The sequence below is a fragment of the Carcharodon carcharias genome, chromosome 6 (genome assembly GCF_017639515.1).
Source record: "Carcharodon carcharias isolate sCarCar2 chromosome 6, sCarCar2.pri, whole genome shotgun sequence".
In the NCBI taxonomy this organism is placed as follows: Eukaryota; Metazoa; Chordata; class Chondrichthyes; order Lamniformes; family Lamnidae; genus Carcharodon; species Carcharodon carcharias.
In genome coordinates, this window is record NC_054472.1 from 27,984,816 (window position 1) to 28,002,383 (window position 17,568).

The window sequence follows — 17,568 nt, forward strand, 5'->3', positions numbered from 1 at the left end:
CCACTTATTCAGGATCGCTCTATATGGCTCAGTCTTGAGATGCCATCTCATATGAACAGATGGAGTCACATTGGTCAACAGGAAATGTGAGTTTCACAAGTCCAGAGCTGTAATCATCTGTTCCACACCAACAATACATGTGTGTCTAGCCTGCAACAGATGTTTTTGTGCTCAAATTGGGCTGATTTTTTGAGCACATTGTAGCTGAAACTTAACTAATTCTAGTTGATGTCATGGTCACCTTTGACTACAAGGGACAAACACAACAATTTTTTCTGTTTTCTAGTGGTTCAAATCTATTCAAAACCGTTTTGAAACCATCCTACAATTTTGTCCTTGCCTTTTTCTATAGCCAAATCTAATCCCATTGTAACAGTGAGTGATCTTTGTCCTTCCCAGCTTGGTAGACGTGTCATTACCTTGTAAATAGCCTTGGAGCTTCCCCCTTTCTCTTGCTTGTGCTGCATTTTTGGCTTTATGATCTGTAAAGCCCTGCTTGTTAATGCTTGTGCTCTTTTTCTCCATTTTCAAGGGTTATGTACAAAAAACGGTTTTATCAACTTCCCATCAGTACAGTTTTTCTAAAAAAGTGAAAAGTTTCCATTCCTGAGGGCGAGAGGTGGGATATTTATTGCCCTTTTAAAATGATTATATAAATGATGGTACTTTTTGCCATAAATGAAATAATCCCAGGTTATTGTAAATTGGTAATACCAATCAATGGGATCAAACTGGCTGCATTGCCCTCTGATTTTACATACTTTCCTATGTAATTTCCTTTAAATTGATCCAAAGAATAGAATTAGTATTAAAATCAGAAATGAAGTATGGTTTTCCTGCCCAAAGTTCCTGTATATTTCTCCCAATTTTAAAGAATTCATTTCGCTTTGTGACTTCTTTCAATCTCTTCTTAATTCTGCCAATTTCCAGATGGTTTCTTTGCTTCTTGTCCTTTATTTACTACAATTAGCGTCTCTGCTGCTTTAATTGAATGAATGACAAAGTTTGCCACTTCTGTAATATTCTCGAGCTCAGTCGACCTGTTCTATATATCTGCAGAAAAGTACTGTTTAATTCATTTAAAATCAGTCTTCTGGTTAGCTGCCTTCCAAGTCCCATTGTTTCAAATTCTCAACTAATTCCTCACTAAAACTCTTGTTTTCAATTGTTAAAAATTTAGATTTATATCCTCCTCTGCATCCACCATCCATGTGAATGACAAGGATGCAATCAGATAATGCAGTGATACAGCTGATCAGTGTGACTGTTAATGGAGTGCAGTGCCACTGTTCCAGAGAAGAAAGAAAAGAAGCATTTTCTGGTCTTAGTTATAAATAATGGGTGGCATGGTGGTGCAGTGGTTGGTGCTGCCGCCTCACAGCTCCAGGGACCTGGGTTTGATCCTGACCTCTGTGTGGAGTTTGCGCGCTTTCCCCATGTCTGCGTGGGTTTCTGCCAAGGGCTCCATTTTCCTCCCACCGTCCAAAGACGTGCTAGTCAGATGGACTGGTTACAGTAAATTGTCCGCCTGTGTGATTGCGTGTGAGTGTGTGCCCTGTGGTGGTCCTGGGTGTACCGTGCCTAGCGCCCATTGTCTGCCAGGATAGGCTCTGACTCCCTGCAACCCTGAATGGGATGAAGCGGTTCTGGAAAAGTAAGCGAGTGAATTATTAATAACTTCATAAAACCTTGAATTATCCAACAGTTCCTTGCATAAATCATATTGGTTACTCCCCTATAGAAATATTCAAAAGCACTGGGTTTTTAAAGAAATAGTATTGACATCAGAGAAGTTATGTTAAATGTGTATAGAAACTTGGTTAGACCACACAGTGAACAGTTCTAGTTTCTATATCATAGCAAAGGATATAAAGGAAGAATTTGCAGAAGATATTTTTCAGGGTGATGACAGAACTGTAACTATCAAGAAATGAGATATATAGGAAATGACCTAATAGACATTATATAATAGACTTTAACATTATATAGGAATTTGATTGGACAGATGCAGAAAAGGTGTCTCGATCTTAGATGAGTCCAAAACTAGGGGCCAAAGTTGAAGAAAAACACAAATAAATCAACCACATGAACTTCAGCGGTTCAAGAAGGCAGCTCACCACCACCTTCACAAGGGCAATTAGGGATGGAGGATAAATGCTTGTCTGGCCAGTGATGCCCACACTCTGTGAAAGATTAAATTTTAAAAATCCAATTAAAAATTCAGGATAAACTATTTTTTTATCCAGAGAGCATTTAGAATGTGGAATTTACCACCACATAGGACAGTTGACAGGAGATGCCTTTAGAGGAAATTCGATATATACACTAGAGAGAAAGGAATAGTAGGATATGCTACTAGGGTTAGATGAAGTAAGGTGGGAGGATGCTTGTGTGTAGGATAAACCGGCATAAGCCTGTTGTCTGAGTGGCCTGTTATAACAATTCCATTGTTATAATGTTCAAACAATAGAGGTAAATCTGCAACTTATACACCTTGAAGAAATTGAATTCATTTCAGGCAAAAATTTCAGATCATGTTTCAAGCATTTCAGATTGACAGTTCATGTTGACTTATGGTGGCAGGACGAAAAGAAAGAGCTCATATGAAGAGCTGAAAATGAGCAAAAGAGATCAAATGATACATGAGCAAGCAGGGAGGTCAGTTCTTAAAGACAATAGGGTCCAAGAGAGAGTCAGAGACAAAGATTTGTAAAAGCTACGAAAGGAGGTTTAGGGAGCTTTGCAATGATGAAAGAAGAGGATTCAGACTGAGAAAATACTGCCAAAGAAATTGGGCAGGAGAGATGTTGACATTTTTGAAGGATTGCATTGGTGGCTTAGGGATGAGTTAACAAGAAATACAAATAAATACCTCACAATTTACCAAAAGTAAAGGAAGGGAAAGAAGGAACACAGTGCCTTTCATGACCTCAGGCCTTAAAGAAGTGATTGTTAAACAAAATTTGACACCGATCTGCATAAAGACACATTTGGAGAGATGGAAGTAAGTTTTTAAGTGGCACCTTAAAGGAGGAGAGAGAGGTAGTGAAGCAGAGAGTTTAGGAAAGGAATTCCAGAACTTAGGGTTAAGGCAGCTGAAGGTACAGCACCAATGATGGGAGTAGAAAATTGGGATGCACAAAAGGCCAGATTGGAGGATGTAGAGTTCTCAGAGGCTTGTATGGTTGAAAGAGGTTAAAGAGATAGGTAGAGGCAAAGCCATGGAGAGTTTGGATAAACAGGAATGAGAGTTTTCAAATCAGCATCTTGTCTGATGGAAGCCAATGTAACCTAATGAGCAAAAGGCTGATTGGTAAATGGGACTTGGTGTAAGTAAGGAAATGGGCAGCAAAGTTACGGATAAGCTTAAATTTAATGAGGGTGCAAGTGAGGAGACCGTCCAGGAATGCATTAAAATAGTTGAGCCTGGTAGCGACAAAGGCAGATCAGCTCAGAAAAAGTGGGGACTAAGTGTTAATGTTGTATAAGGGTCTGGCATATATAGGGTTAATGTGGGACTGAGTACAATATCGCCCACACAATGATGTACGAGAACACATGACCCACACCTAGGGCTCAGCCTAGTGTTGGACAGAGCCATGTGCACAAGGAAGCATAGAGACAGCTCCTAGCTTGAATACTTTACTGTCCTTGTAGTTAATAAATACATAAAGTTAACCTACTGAAGACTACGAAGACTTCATTAGGACCTACATGTTACCACAGTTACAGAGGTGGAAATAGGCTCTCTTGGCACTGGAGATGATCTGGGGTCAGAAGCTCAGCTGAGGGTCAGATAGGAAGCCCAGGTTGCGAACAGTCTGGTTCAGCCTCAGGCAGTGGCCAGAGAGAGAGTTGGCATATTGGGAACCAAGTTTGTGATGGGTGTTGAAGACAATGGCTCCCATCTCCCAATATTTAATTGAAGGACATATCTGCTCATCCAATATTGGTATGGCAAATCAGAGTTAGTGCATTTTATTGCAGCTTGTAAAGTCTCTCTTGTAATGTTGTGAGTATGACAACCAATTTTGTACACAGAAATGTCCTATGAACAGCAATGTGATAATGATCAGATAATCTGTAATATTGATAAAGATTCTTTAAGTTAAAGTGGGTCACGGAACTGTTTTGGCATAGCGAGGTAGTGTTTAAGTAATTGCTTTAATATCCTTTAATTTTAACTTTGGAAGAAAAAAGTAAGAATGGCTCAAAATTATATTTATAATTCTACATTTCTCTACATTTTAAAGAGGAAATACTCATTTCTTTTTCTTCTTCCCACACATGCGTAAAATTGTATTGTAAAATTCATGAACATTAATGAATTAATGAAAAGCAGTGTTGCTGCTGGGATTGTTTTAGTCACTCTGACTGAGATGGAGTTAATACAGACAGAGATAAACAAGCCCTTTCTGTGTATTCCTGCAGCAATGGTGCAGTTCCGCTCACGGTAGTGTTTCTCATTATCTCGTGTTTGTCAGCAATGTTTTGTGAAATCGGCAGGAACCTTTGGTAGTGCCAGTCAGCTGCTCTGCTTCATCCTGTAAGCTGTTAAATTGGGTGTCTGTTACTTTGTTTTCCACTGGCAGAGAGAATAACTTTGCAATGTTACCAACGATGTGTGAAGTCTTTGGACCTGTCATTAGAAGAAAACCTGGCAGCATGCCATTTCTTTGGTGTTAAGATTTTGTTATGAACTCCTCCACCTAGTGGCTTTTGCCAGTTAATACTCATATGACTGTGAGCAGGTTTCATGATTTTCTGGAGGTTGTGTGAACATCGTCCAACAAACTGAAGCAAATTCTTATTGTCCGTTTAACCTTATGGAACACCTCACCTTCATTGTTTGAAGATGACAGGTCCGCTTTACGTGTCTAAAGTATAAAATCGTAACCCAGAAAAAATGACTACTAATTTTAAAAAAAATTTAAAAATCTTACGCATTATAACATTTTTATATAGGGGTTCAGTCCTGACTGTTAAACTTTTGGATCTTTGCCAACCTATTTTTCCAGCATATATTTTTGGCTTGTGTCTCTTGTTAGTGAAACATCACTTCTTATGTGCTTGACAGTATTCACACTTGCCCTGATGTCTAGGCAAGTATTCTCTTCTCCCAGGATAACAAGCCTCTTCTTGAGATTTGTTTTAGTTTCCTATTCTCTGCCTCCACAGGATTCTCCCAATTGTGTCTTTGAGAACCACCAGAATGACACTGGACTGTGTGGCCAAAGGACTCACTTTGAACAGTACGTTAATAAGTAACTAAGTAACTGTAATATTTTATTGTCTAGGGTTGAAAATCTATAACCTTAAGTTGTACTCCCACTGGACATCTAGTGAAATGGCTGGGAGATATTTTGAGTCTTGGACTTCCCAGTCAGTTTATGGTCCTCAGGGACTTGGGCTCTGCCTTTGGTATCTCTTTCAGCCCATTTATAGTGATCCACATACGGTGCATTTGCTTCATTTTTCTACATTTAACAAGTGCAAAAACAAAATAAAATATAGTCCCACAGCACTGATGTTGGTTGGGACATGGTTTCCATGGGTACAATAAGCTTTTAATTACTTATGTGACATTACTGAATTGAGGGGGCCAATAAAATGAAAGAACAGCTTGCATTTATAAAACATCTGTTACAAACTCAGGACATTCCAAAAAGTTTTATGGTACTTTTTGATTTGAAGTGTAGTCACCGTTGTAATGTCGGAAATGCAGTCGCTAATTTGTGCACAGTAAGAGCCCACAAACAACCATGTGATAATCTGTTTCACTGATATTGATTGAGGGATAAATATCGGATAGGACATTGGGGAGAACGCTTCTGCTCTTCTTCAAAATAAATATCATGGAATCTTTTACACTCATCTGAAAGGGAAGACAGGGCCTCATTTTAATGCCTTGTTTGAAAGACAGCTTCACTCACAGTGCAGATCTCCTTCAGTGCTGCACTGAAGTGACAAGATAGAATTTATGCTCAAGTCTCTGACCTGGGACAACTTCCTGGGGTGGGCTGGTCGGAAGTGGGCGCAAGCTGGCGTGGAGCCGATTGCTGTCCGTGATTGGCTGTGCATCGTCATTTTATGTGAGCAGGCCAATTAAAGACCGCCTAGTGTGATGCATGCCCGGTAGCAGTCAGCACTACCTGTGCGGGTGGGGGAAGAGGGAAAGTCGGAGCCTGTGCGCAAAAGAGCTCAGAAATCTCCCTGAGGCATGGAACTGCCTCAGGGAGATTAAGTTGAATTTGAAAATTCACAATAAAAAAAGTTAAAAATCATTTACACATGTCCCCTCATGTGACAGTGTCACATGAGCTGGGACATGTTCATCAAATGTTTAATAAATATTTATTAATTTAATAAACCCTTCATAAAGCCTCATCCCGCCCGTGGATGAGGTTTCGTGAAAAATGTGAAGGCCGCTTGGGATCTTCGCCTGCCCCCCGCCAACCTTAAGGTTGGACGGGCAGCCCTGTCAAATTGCTTAATTAGTTTATTAATGGCCTTAACAGGCCTTTGACAGTTCAGCGGGTGTGCAGCTGGCTCTGGTGTGCGTCCGCCGAGCGAAAGACCGGAATGAGGTGCGATGACGTCGGGACACACGCCTGACATCACCACGCATCATTTTATGCATCGGCGTGCAGGGCCCACTGATGCAGATGTGTGAGAGTGTGACCACCAAAATGGCATCAATAATAGTACCAGGCTAAAACTAGATAAACACTTCATTTATGTCACACTAAACCCAGAACAAGTGACTGGCCAAGTCATGAGATTAAGTAGATAAGCAAAAGATGGAGTGCGAGGTTTGTTACTAAGCACAAAGTGGGCAGTGCAGACACAGCCTTGCCTGACTTGGGAGTTCTTGTTTCTGCCACTGGGAGTGTTGCTTTATCACTTTAACATCCCTCACCTATACAAACAAAATTTGTCAAGAGAAAAGCACAGGCATCATATCAAATCACTTCTCATACTGTCAATTCTCCAAAAGGGAATAATTATATTGAAAAGCTGATAAAGAAAATGCTGAAAATTTGAACAAAAACCAAAATATTCTGGGAGTTCGTAGCATCTGAAGCAGTTTTATTACTACATTAGATAGGATCCTTCATTGAAGTTCATAAATCAATGCGTTCTTGTGTTACATGGCCATTGTACACCACATAGGCCTTTTAGTCATTCTTCCTTCTAGAAATAATAGCTGCGAATTATTTACTCAATTTCTCTTAATATGCTCAAAATCAACATGAAACTTTTCTGCTTGTTCACATGATCTGATAACTCACATTTTACCTAGTACTGCTTTCTAAGGACACCATGTGGAAGGTGATGGTAGGCGCCAGGGAATTGTGGTAATTCACATGGTTCTTCGGTGGAAGAAGAGGGCCTCACCAAGGCTTTGCTTGCTCCAACTCAGGGCTTGCACTTACCTGTTGAAGATCTCGGATCTTATTGTTTAATAAGCACTTTTCTGGTGTCATTGTGGTGTCCCTATTTGCAGCACTATTGAGAGATTTTCCTCTTCCCACTGTTGAAGTCTCTCATGTCAACAGGAATCCTGCCAGAAGCTCTTTGGCATTAGTTGTGACCACCAGCCCAAGGTGGATTCAGGAGAACAGGCAGAAGTTCTGCCCTTCTGGAACTTTGTGTCAAAGCGGAGAATTCCTGTCAAGGGGACTGGAATTCTGAACTGTCAGCATGAATAGCGCTGAAATGATGAGAAAACATTGATAACAAATTTATACAATAAATATCCAAACTTCTCAAGTGAATGAAGAGAAACACAGCACTATAAATGTTTGCAAATGCTTAGGAGAATTTGAAATGCAAGGACTTTGTGATATAGAATGTTACCCATTATATTGAGAAAGCCCTAAATAATTTGCACACTCTGCGATATATTGTTCCCAAAGTTACCATTTGTTTTGAAAGTGAGGCCTGTACTTATTTACCAGTACAATATTCCTATTTGTCTGCAATGCAGAGTGCTAATGGCTGTATTATACCACACAAAATTAGCTTTTAAATGATTGTCCTGTCAAAAAGACCGAATCAGTGTTGCACTTGAGACCACCTGGGGGGGATAGAACTTTGAAGTAAAAATGTACTGCTGGGAATTAATGTCATTGCAGTGAGCAAAGTGACAGTTGCAGACAGTCTGTATACTTATACACTGCTCAGAGTCAACATTGTACAGTTACCTCATTTACATATAATTCTAGCATATTTTTCTAATATTCCTTAGGGGAAATGATCTCCAAAAACCCTCCTCTTACTGCGCAGGTAGACTTTTACCGTGCTTTCAAAAACATTTTACTCTTCTATTCCCTGCTTAAAGCATTATAATTATTCCGCTTACAGCAGTCCAGTGTAAGCTTTATGATGGAGTAGATGATTCATCATGTTACAGAAACCCATTCAAAACTGTCATTCTTTTCTGATTTTATTGCTTCTATTACATGAAGTGTTTTAATCATTTTAGCACAGCCAGAAGCATTTTGCCTTACATAAAGATCTGGGGTTAGATTTTCCACTGAATAGCCACCTGATTAGTTATTTCGTCTGGCAACTATCCTGTACCTAATCTTCTAAGGTTTTCGAAGCAGATCTGACAAGGACATAGGAGCCACCCTTTTTCTTGTTACCATCAATATGGTTTTACTACCTACAAATCCAGCGATGGCAGAGCTTTCTTCTCTGCATGAGAGGACTCCAACTGTGCGGTCGCATTTAGTATATTTATAACAATTCTCTCTCTGTGTCTTATATTATACCTAGACGTTCCTCGTTTGCCACCCCTTTGTCGATATTCTGTGCTAATGTTAGTGTTTAATGGTAGTAGGAAGCACATAACCTTTAAAACTATAAAGTATAGGTTTTCGTAAATGGCAAAACAGGTGTTCTAATGCATAAGACATGGAATAATGTGAATAGAACAAGGCAGCAAAGGCAGAGGTAATGGTGGTAGAAGTGTCTCCCCAGCCTCTGTTATCACTTTACACTTATTCAACAAGAGCAAACTCTTATGTGGGACAAAGTCATCTCTGTGTTGGGAAAATTGGATGGGCAACCCTTTATGATATTCTCCTGCATTTCAATGCAGTTTTAAAAAAATGATTGAGTGGCTCAGGTAAATGAAGATTTTCGGGGGAAGGAATTGCCAAGAATGGAGTTCCACGATTTTGAGGTTCTGATAAAGAATTATTTAGAGCAGGAAAATGAATGATGAGTCTTGATATCAATACAGCTAAGAAGGAAAGAGAACATGTAGGACAAAACTAAAGGGGAATTCAGAGCAGCACTGACAACAGTGCTATTAATAAAACAGAAAGTGACAAAAAGAAGTTGCGGGAGAGATTATAGACTGGAAGGGTTATCTCTCTCATAATATATTCTTGTATCCAGCTTAGAGGTGTTCGAGAAGCTACTCAAATTTGGGAGCAATATTCCAGACTTAAACAGACTTGGGAGTTGTAGAGAGTTAGGGGATAGACTGGGGGGTGGTGGGGTGGGAGGCCTGAAGATCACCAGGCCCTAAGGGGAGGGTGCTCCCAGGCAGGAGGGGTTTCTGATGGAGTGGCCCCCTCTCCCCCCCCGCCGACCCCCTCACTCCTCGCCCGAGATCTATCATCCACCTGCCAGCCTAAAAAATTGAGGCTGGTCAGGCAAAGACTACTTAAGGGCTTCAATAGGGCAAGGGCGGGCTTTCCGTCTGAGACCCTGCCCGCCCCAGCATAAAATCGTGACCAGGTCAGGGCTGGCAGGATCCAGAGGGAATCCCGTCCATGCAATTTAACGCTCCACCCGCCCTGCCTCAGAATCTGCTGTGGGGAGGGTGGGGGGAGGGGGGGGGGGGGGGTGGTGGTGTCAGGGGCCATGGAGGAGCGTAAAATTCTGGCCGTAGAGTCACATCCAAAGCATCTATTAACTTTTCCTTGGCCCTTCCCGAAACTCATTCACCCATTATTACTGTTCCAATTTTGTTTTCTGCTGATATAACTGGATTTTCTGTACATGCTTTTATCATCATTCTGCCTGTCTTTAATTCTTCCCTTACACTGACAACTGCATTTGATATCCAAAATACTTCAAAATGGTAACCATCGAGCCTGCTGTTTTTGTGTCCTAGTGGAATACCTCATTTGTTCCAGGAAGTCTGAAGGGAATGACTGTTTCCCCAGGAATTTGTTTTAAGGCAGTAGACACCTGAGAACGGAATGCCAGTTAGGACCAGTTGCCTGTCCATTTGAGACACCTTAGCAGAATTTAGTAATTTAAACACCAATACCAATCCAGGGATCCCCAAATTGAACTTTGTTAATATCCTGTACAAGTTCATGATATATTCTTCCATGGAATGACCATTCATTTTCCAAAATCTATGGGAAAAATTCTCTCCCCCCCTTTCCTGTTGGAGGGGGGGGGGGAAAGAATGGAAGCGGGAGCGCGCGTGAGTGGGCCGGCTCCCGATCGGTGGTCCCGGTCAGGGGCGTGCTGCCATTTTATGTGGTCGGGCCAATTAAGGCCCGCTCAGCGTGACATCCGCCAGGAAACGCTATGCGCTCCCTGTACGGGCAGGGAGTGGGGGCGGGGGGGGGAGATGGTGGTGGAATTCCCTCAGCCGGAAGTGCGCTCTTTCATGCATGCACATGAAATAGTGCACAGATCTCCGTGAGTCCAAGTGCTGCCTCAGGGAGATCAGCTTCGTTTTGAAAGTTTTAATAAAGGAATTTAAAAATGTTCCCTGCCATGTCCCCTCATGTGACACTGTCACATGAGTTGGGACATGTCCATAACTTTTATTTAAACCTTTCATTAAAATTTTACAACCCTCATGAAACCTCATCTTGCCAGTGGATGGGGAGGGATGGGGAATTGGGAACAGCTATACTGTATTTTTGTGATCGATCAACAGCAGCGTGGACAGAAGGCAGCGGAGGCCTCAGATGGGCCACTGTGGTTGGGGTGTGGTGTGTGCGTGCAGAGTACATGAGCAATTAGCCCCAGTGAATGGTCTTCTCTGTTTTGCAGGAGAAAAATGCGCATAATGTGTATGAGCGCTCCCGCACTGGAGGCAACAATGCCCAGCTCGTGATATTGAGTTATTTTGAGCAGGAGGCCCTGTAGCTTGAAAGGCGCCATGCATCCAGGTCCACAGGTGTCAGTGTGGCTGGGGTGGAGCGGCCAAGTAGTTGAGGTACACAGTCCCATCCGCTCTGTCTTCCCACTATCCAAAGCACTGATGATTGTTTGAATTGTTATTGTTGCAACGTTGCTCATTCACAGACTGATAAGAGTCAGGTGTGGGTCATAAACAAAGATCTCTCGGCCCTTCGATGATGTGCGTCTCTAGCACCTTCCAAAGTCGCCTTATCCCATTTCTGACCACTATCCCCATGGTCTTGTATGCCATAGCATCACTATTGCACATCCAAATACTTACTACATCTTAGGAGGGTTTCTGCCTCCACCACCCTTTCAGCCAATGCATCCCACATTACTGTGTGCAAAAGTTCCTCATCACCTCATCTGTCAACCTCATGCCCCTTACCTTAAATAAATGCTACCAGGTTAGTCATCCCTCCGTCAAGGGGAAAAGTTGCTTTCTGTCCAGCCGATCTACGTCCCTCATAATGTTTCGAAGCTCAATAATGTCACACCTCAATCTCCTGTGCCCCATGGCAAATATTGCCAGTGTATGCTATGTGTCCTCATAACTCCAACTCTCCAGGCCAGCATGCATCCTGGTTAGCAACCTCTGCACTCTCTCCACTCCAATCACATCCCTCCCATGAAGTGCTGATCACAACTGCACACAGAACTATAGCTGTGCCCTCAGCAGCATTTTCTGCACTTGCAACATGGCCTCCCTGTTCTATATTCTATTCCTCGGCTAATAAAGGCAAGTATGGCATTTACCTTCTTAAAAGCCTTATGTACCTGTCCCGCTACCTGAACGGGGCATCATGGCAGAGCGTCATGCTTCCTCCATGGAGAGAGTGGCGACTCTCCTGGAGAGGGGCTTCCAGCAGAACAACCAGCTTCTCCTGGGGATACAGTCAGACCTGCAAGCCCTCACAGCGCCAGTGGCCACAGCTGGTCATTGGCAATGTGGGAGATGGTCTGGGAACCAAGTATCCCAGCTTGGTGCCATCTATCTATGGTGAGCACGGAGATCCGAAGTGACCACATGTCGGCGCAGCAGCTGCCTGTCTTCTCTGCGGGCTCCTCTCAGGGCGCTCTGGATGAGGGCAGCAGCTCCTCCGCCCCTCTGCCAATGACTATTGCATCCATTGAGGCTGCGATGACTGGGGAGATACTAGCTATGGAACTGGTCACTCCCTCCCAAGTGGGGCCATCACAGGCTCCACTGGCCAGAGGACGTCCGCCAAGGTCATCGAGGCCAACAGGACAGCAGAGTCAGCAGGCTGTCTCAGAAGCCACTCCGAGCGATGAGGTAGCACCAAGACATAGCACCTGTAAACATAAGCAAAAGGCACCTTAGGCACTCCACGGGTTTCTCACTGGTGCTTTTATGTTGGCCCGAGATTAGGGAATTCTTATTTTTTGGAGTTGTAAAAACGTTTGGGATTCATTTTGTTGGACCATATGCTAGAACCAAGTAAAATCCACATGTTACCATGGCTGAGGGTGGCTTCTTTGTGCTGCATTTGTATATTTCACAGATGGGTCATGAGTGTTTGAGTGGACATTGAGGTTTATGTGCAAACCCCTTAGCTGCAGCTGATGACCTGGCACATTTAGCAATTAGGTGCCGAGTATGGAAGCGCAGGGCAAGGCTGGTCCTCCAGATCCATTTGTGTGGAGCTAGCTGAAGGTTCATTGGATTAAAGTCTCCCGGGTGTCCCTGCCTCCTTGGTGTAGTGCGAGCGTTCAGCCCCTCATCATTGCCCTGTGCTTCCTCATCCTCCGAACAATTGCTGGAGTCATCGTGTGCAGCCGCATCCACTGCGTCAAGGTCTTCATCGTCCACTGCATCCCCCCTTTCCAACGCCAGATTGTGCAGAACGCAGCATGCTATCACTATCACAGAGACAAGATCTGGGGGGGTACTGCAGGGCGCCCCCTGAGCAGTCCAGGCATCGGAAGCACATCTTGAGAAGACCGATGGCTCTTTCCACCACAGCCCTTGTGGAGGTGTGGTTCCTATCGTACCGCTGCTCAGCTTCTGTTCTTGGATGGCGGAGAGACGTCATGAGCCACCTTCTGAGCAGATAGCTCTTGTCACCCAGCAGCCATCCATCAAGCTGGGCCAGAGCACTGAAGAGACCCGGCACCTAGGAGTGTCTGAGGATGGAGACGTCGTGGGAGCTGCCTGGGTATCTTGCACAGACTTGTAGAATCAGCATCCTGTGATAACACACCATCTGCACGTTCACGGAGTGGAAGCCCTTCCTGTTGACAAAGGCACCAAGCTCATCTGCTGGCGCCTTGATGGCCACATGTGTATAACCTATTGCACTCTGGACACGGGGGAAGTCAGCAATGTCTGCGAAGCCTCTGGCTCGCTGTGTCTGGCTTGCTTGGTCCTAGCAGAAGTGGATGAAGGTCAATACCCGTCTGAACAGAGCGGCTGTGACCTGCTTGACACAAGTGTGGATAGCTGATTGGGAGACACCGCAAAGATCACCCACCGAGCCCTGGAAGGAGGCAGAGGCATAGAAGTTGAGGGCAACTGTGACTTTCAGAGCCACTGGCATGGGGTGTCCAACCACACAGATGGGGGAGATCTCAGGGCCAATCATCTAACAGATGTAGTTGACTATCTTCCTTGTCAGTCGGAGCCTCCTTCGGCACTGCACCTCAATCATGTTGAGGGAGCTGCTTCTCCACCTGTATACCCTGGCAGCAGGATAGTGGCGTCTTCTGCGGCCCCTTCCACCTTGGACTACCTCTTGGCCCAGTGTTCCTAGTGCCTGTGCCTGTACTCCCAAAGTTGGCTCCCCTGGAGGCTGATTGTGCAATTCTAGCTCCTCCTTACTCTAGCCCTCCCTTCCTCCTCAGAGGAGCTGCCTCCAGTGGACATGTCAGAACCCATATCCAGGCTAAAGGGAGGCCTCCAGAAAGCTGCAAGCCCAATAAAGATTCCTGACTGCAGAGTGCTGACCTGAAGGTTCAAAGTACACAGAAAGCTGCTGGAATTTGTTCTGAACTGCTGCAGATCACACAGGCAAGTTTAAAAAACTTTCTGCAATAAATACTTCACAGGCCAGATTGACCACCCCACTGAGCCCTCTTATCCCGCCCGTGGATGAGTTTTATCAAAAAGTCTCTTACCTGCCTGCCCATTGCGCCTGTTTGCTGAACCGAAGATCGCACGGGTGCCTGAAAATCACTGTTGATTGGCGATTTAAGGGCCTTAACTAGTCCGTTAATTAATGGTGGGCACTTCATCACGCGTCTGCCCAATGAAATATCACGATGGCGCGCGGTGACATCGGGACGCTCACCCGCCCCCCCGCACGTCACCCAGAAAATTCTGCCCATTAAGACGTGTAATCTGTGTTATTCTATTGTGGTACGAATTCACTGTTTTGTTGGTGAGATGTCCAGAGCTACTGGACAATAGATGCTGCATAGATGACAGTGTAAGATATAACATTCGTATGTGAAACTAGCCATTTGGAAAGGTGTTTCATTTGCAGCATTATTTTTTTGGAAAATTGCTGTTTTGTTTGCAAACAATTATTTATCTACAGTTTAAAGCTTGGTATGGTTCTACAAAAAAGGCTAACAGCCACACAGAACAATGCAAATAGGCTTCCCGTGGTACACATGTTCTAAGTGGGTAGTCAGATAAAACCTTAGATGGCAGCAAATTCTTGTGGTGTGTGAGACCCAGTGATAGCATATGACAACATCAGAACACCTGGCACATGTCACACTCACGGCCCAACAAAATGCAATATTTGGTTTGCATCAGTTTCAAATTGAATCTCCACAGGTGTTTAAGCAGCTGCAGTTTCTGAAGATGTAATTTCTTTACAGTGCCCACATTACTTTGCACAGTTGCTTCAAGTATTGAAGGCATTGTAATTACGCTGTTGGACGCTGGACTATGAATGCTTAGCATGCAGGTCAATTCCCTCTTCTAAAGTCGCAGAGACAGGAATTTGAGACGAACGTATGAATTTGCATTTCTGATTAAAGTAGGAACTTATTTGCAAATATTATAGCAGAGCCATACAAGGCCAGTTTGGTTATGATTTCTCTACCAGTGATGGCTTTGCTGCACATTTGGGGCAGAATTTTCACCTTGGCAGGCAGAGGCGTGCCCGACCCGCTCGAGTGTGAAAAGACACTCGTTGACGTCGGGCGATAGTTCATTCGGCGGGCACGCACAGAAATTGGCAGCGCACCCGTCGACAATTAAAAGGCCTGTTAAGGCCATTAAAGTATTAATTAGCTTAAATTTTTCGCTGCCTGTCCAACCTTGCAGTTGGCAGGCAAGCGAAAAGGCTTTTTTGGAAACCTCATGCACGGGCGGGATGGGGTTTCCAACATCAAATAAAAGTAAAATGATTTGTTTAAAATTTCACTAATAACATGGCCCTGCTTGTGTGACAAAGTCACACGAGGGGACATGTTTTATAAGATTATCAAAACTCTTCATCTCCCTGAGGCAGCTCTGAGCCTCAGGGAGATTCTCAAGCACATACTCGTGCACATGCGCGGAGTTCGTGCTCGCCCCACATGTCCTCCTTCTTCCTTAACCGAGGTTTTCCACCCATGGTCGTTGACAGGGCCCTCAACCGTATCCAGCCCATCTCCCGTGCATCCGCCCTCAAGCCTTCTCCTCCCTCCCAGAAACATGATAGGGTCCCCCTTGTCCTCACTTATCACCCCACCAGCCTCTGCATTCAAAGGATCATCCTCCGCCATTTCCGCCAACTCCAGCATGATGCCACCACCAAACACATCTTCCTTTCACCCCCCCTGTCGGCATTCCGTAGGGATCGTTCCCTCCGGGACACCCTGGTCCACTCCTCCATCACCCCCTACTCCTCAACCCCCACCTATGGCATCTCCCCATGCCCACGCAAAAGATGTAACACCTGCCCCTTCACTTCCTCTCTCCTCACCGTCCAAGGGCCCAAACACTCCTTTCAAGTGAAGCAGCATTTCACTTGCATTTCCCCCAACTTAGTCTGCTGTATTCATTGCTCCCAATGCGGTCTCCTCTACATTGGAGAGAGCAAACGTAAACTGGGCGACCGCTTTGCAGAACACCTGTGGTCTGTCCGCAAGAATGACCCAAACCTCCCTGTTGCTTGCCATTTTAACACGCCACCCTGCTCTCTTGCCCACATGTCTGTCCTTGGCCTGCTGCATTGTTCCAGTGAAGCTCAACGCAAACTGGAGGAACAGCACCTCATCTTCCGACTAGGCTCTTTACAGCCTTCCGGACTGAATATTGAATTCAACAACTTTAGGACTTGAGCTCCCTCCTCCATCCCCACCCCCTTTCTGTTTCTTCCCCCTTCCATTTTTTTCCTAATAATTTATATAGATTTTTCTTTTCCCACCTATTTCCATTATTTTTAAATCTTTTATGCCCCCCCCACCCCCACTAGAGCTATACCTTGAGTGCCCTACCATCCATTCTTAATTAGCACATTCATTTAGATAATATCACCAACTTCAACACCTCTGTGTTCTTTTGTTCCTTTGTCTGTGACATCTTTTGATGATCTGCTTCTATCACTGCTTGCTTGTCCCTGCAACCACACCACCCCCTCCACTTCTCTCCCCCCACCCAACACCCCCCCCCCCAACTTAAACCAGCTTATATTTCATCCCTCTCATTGTAAAGAAAAATCAGTTCTGTTGAAGGGTCATGAGGATTCGAAACGTCAACTCTTTTCTTCTCCGCCAATGCTGCCAGACCTGCTGAGTCTTTCCAGGTTAATCTGTTTTTGTTTTGGCCCTTTGGACAAACCTGATGTCGAGAATCACATGATGGTCAATGGTGTGTAATAGAACCTGGAAGGAACCAACATGCTGTCTGGAAGGTGACAGCACCCATGCAGGGCTGTTCCTTGGGTACGTGCATATCTATGGGTTGCCAATGAATGGTTTATGTTCAACCATACACCCCTCCAGACCTCTTACTGAGACACCAAACAATTTTACAACAGGCACCACACATGAAGAAGGATATATTGACCTTTAAAAACTTCTACAAACAAAGGATGATAGAAGTTTGGAACTCTCTCCCATAAAGGGCACTTGATAATGGGTCAATTGTGAATTTTAAATTAGAGATTGATAGATTTTTGCTAAACAATTATTAAGGAGCATGACACAAAGATGGATATATGGAATTAGGTCACAGGTCAGCCATCAATGAATGACAAACTAAGCTCAATGGGCTAAATGGACTCTTGTTCCTATGTTTGTTCTCTCCATTCCCACTGGAAACAAGCCAGTCACTATATTCTGTTTATGCTGTGCATTCTGTGTTACTTCACTTTGAACAGAAGCTTAAATTTGGGGGCGGCCCACCAAATTATATGACGTTTGAGTAGAAATGTTTCATAT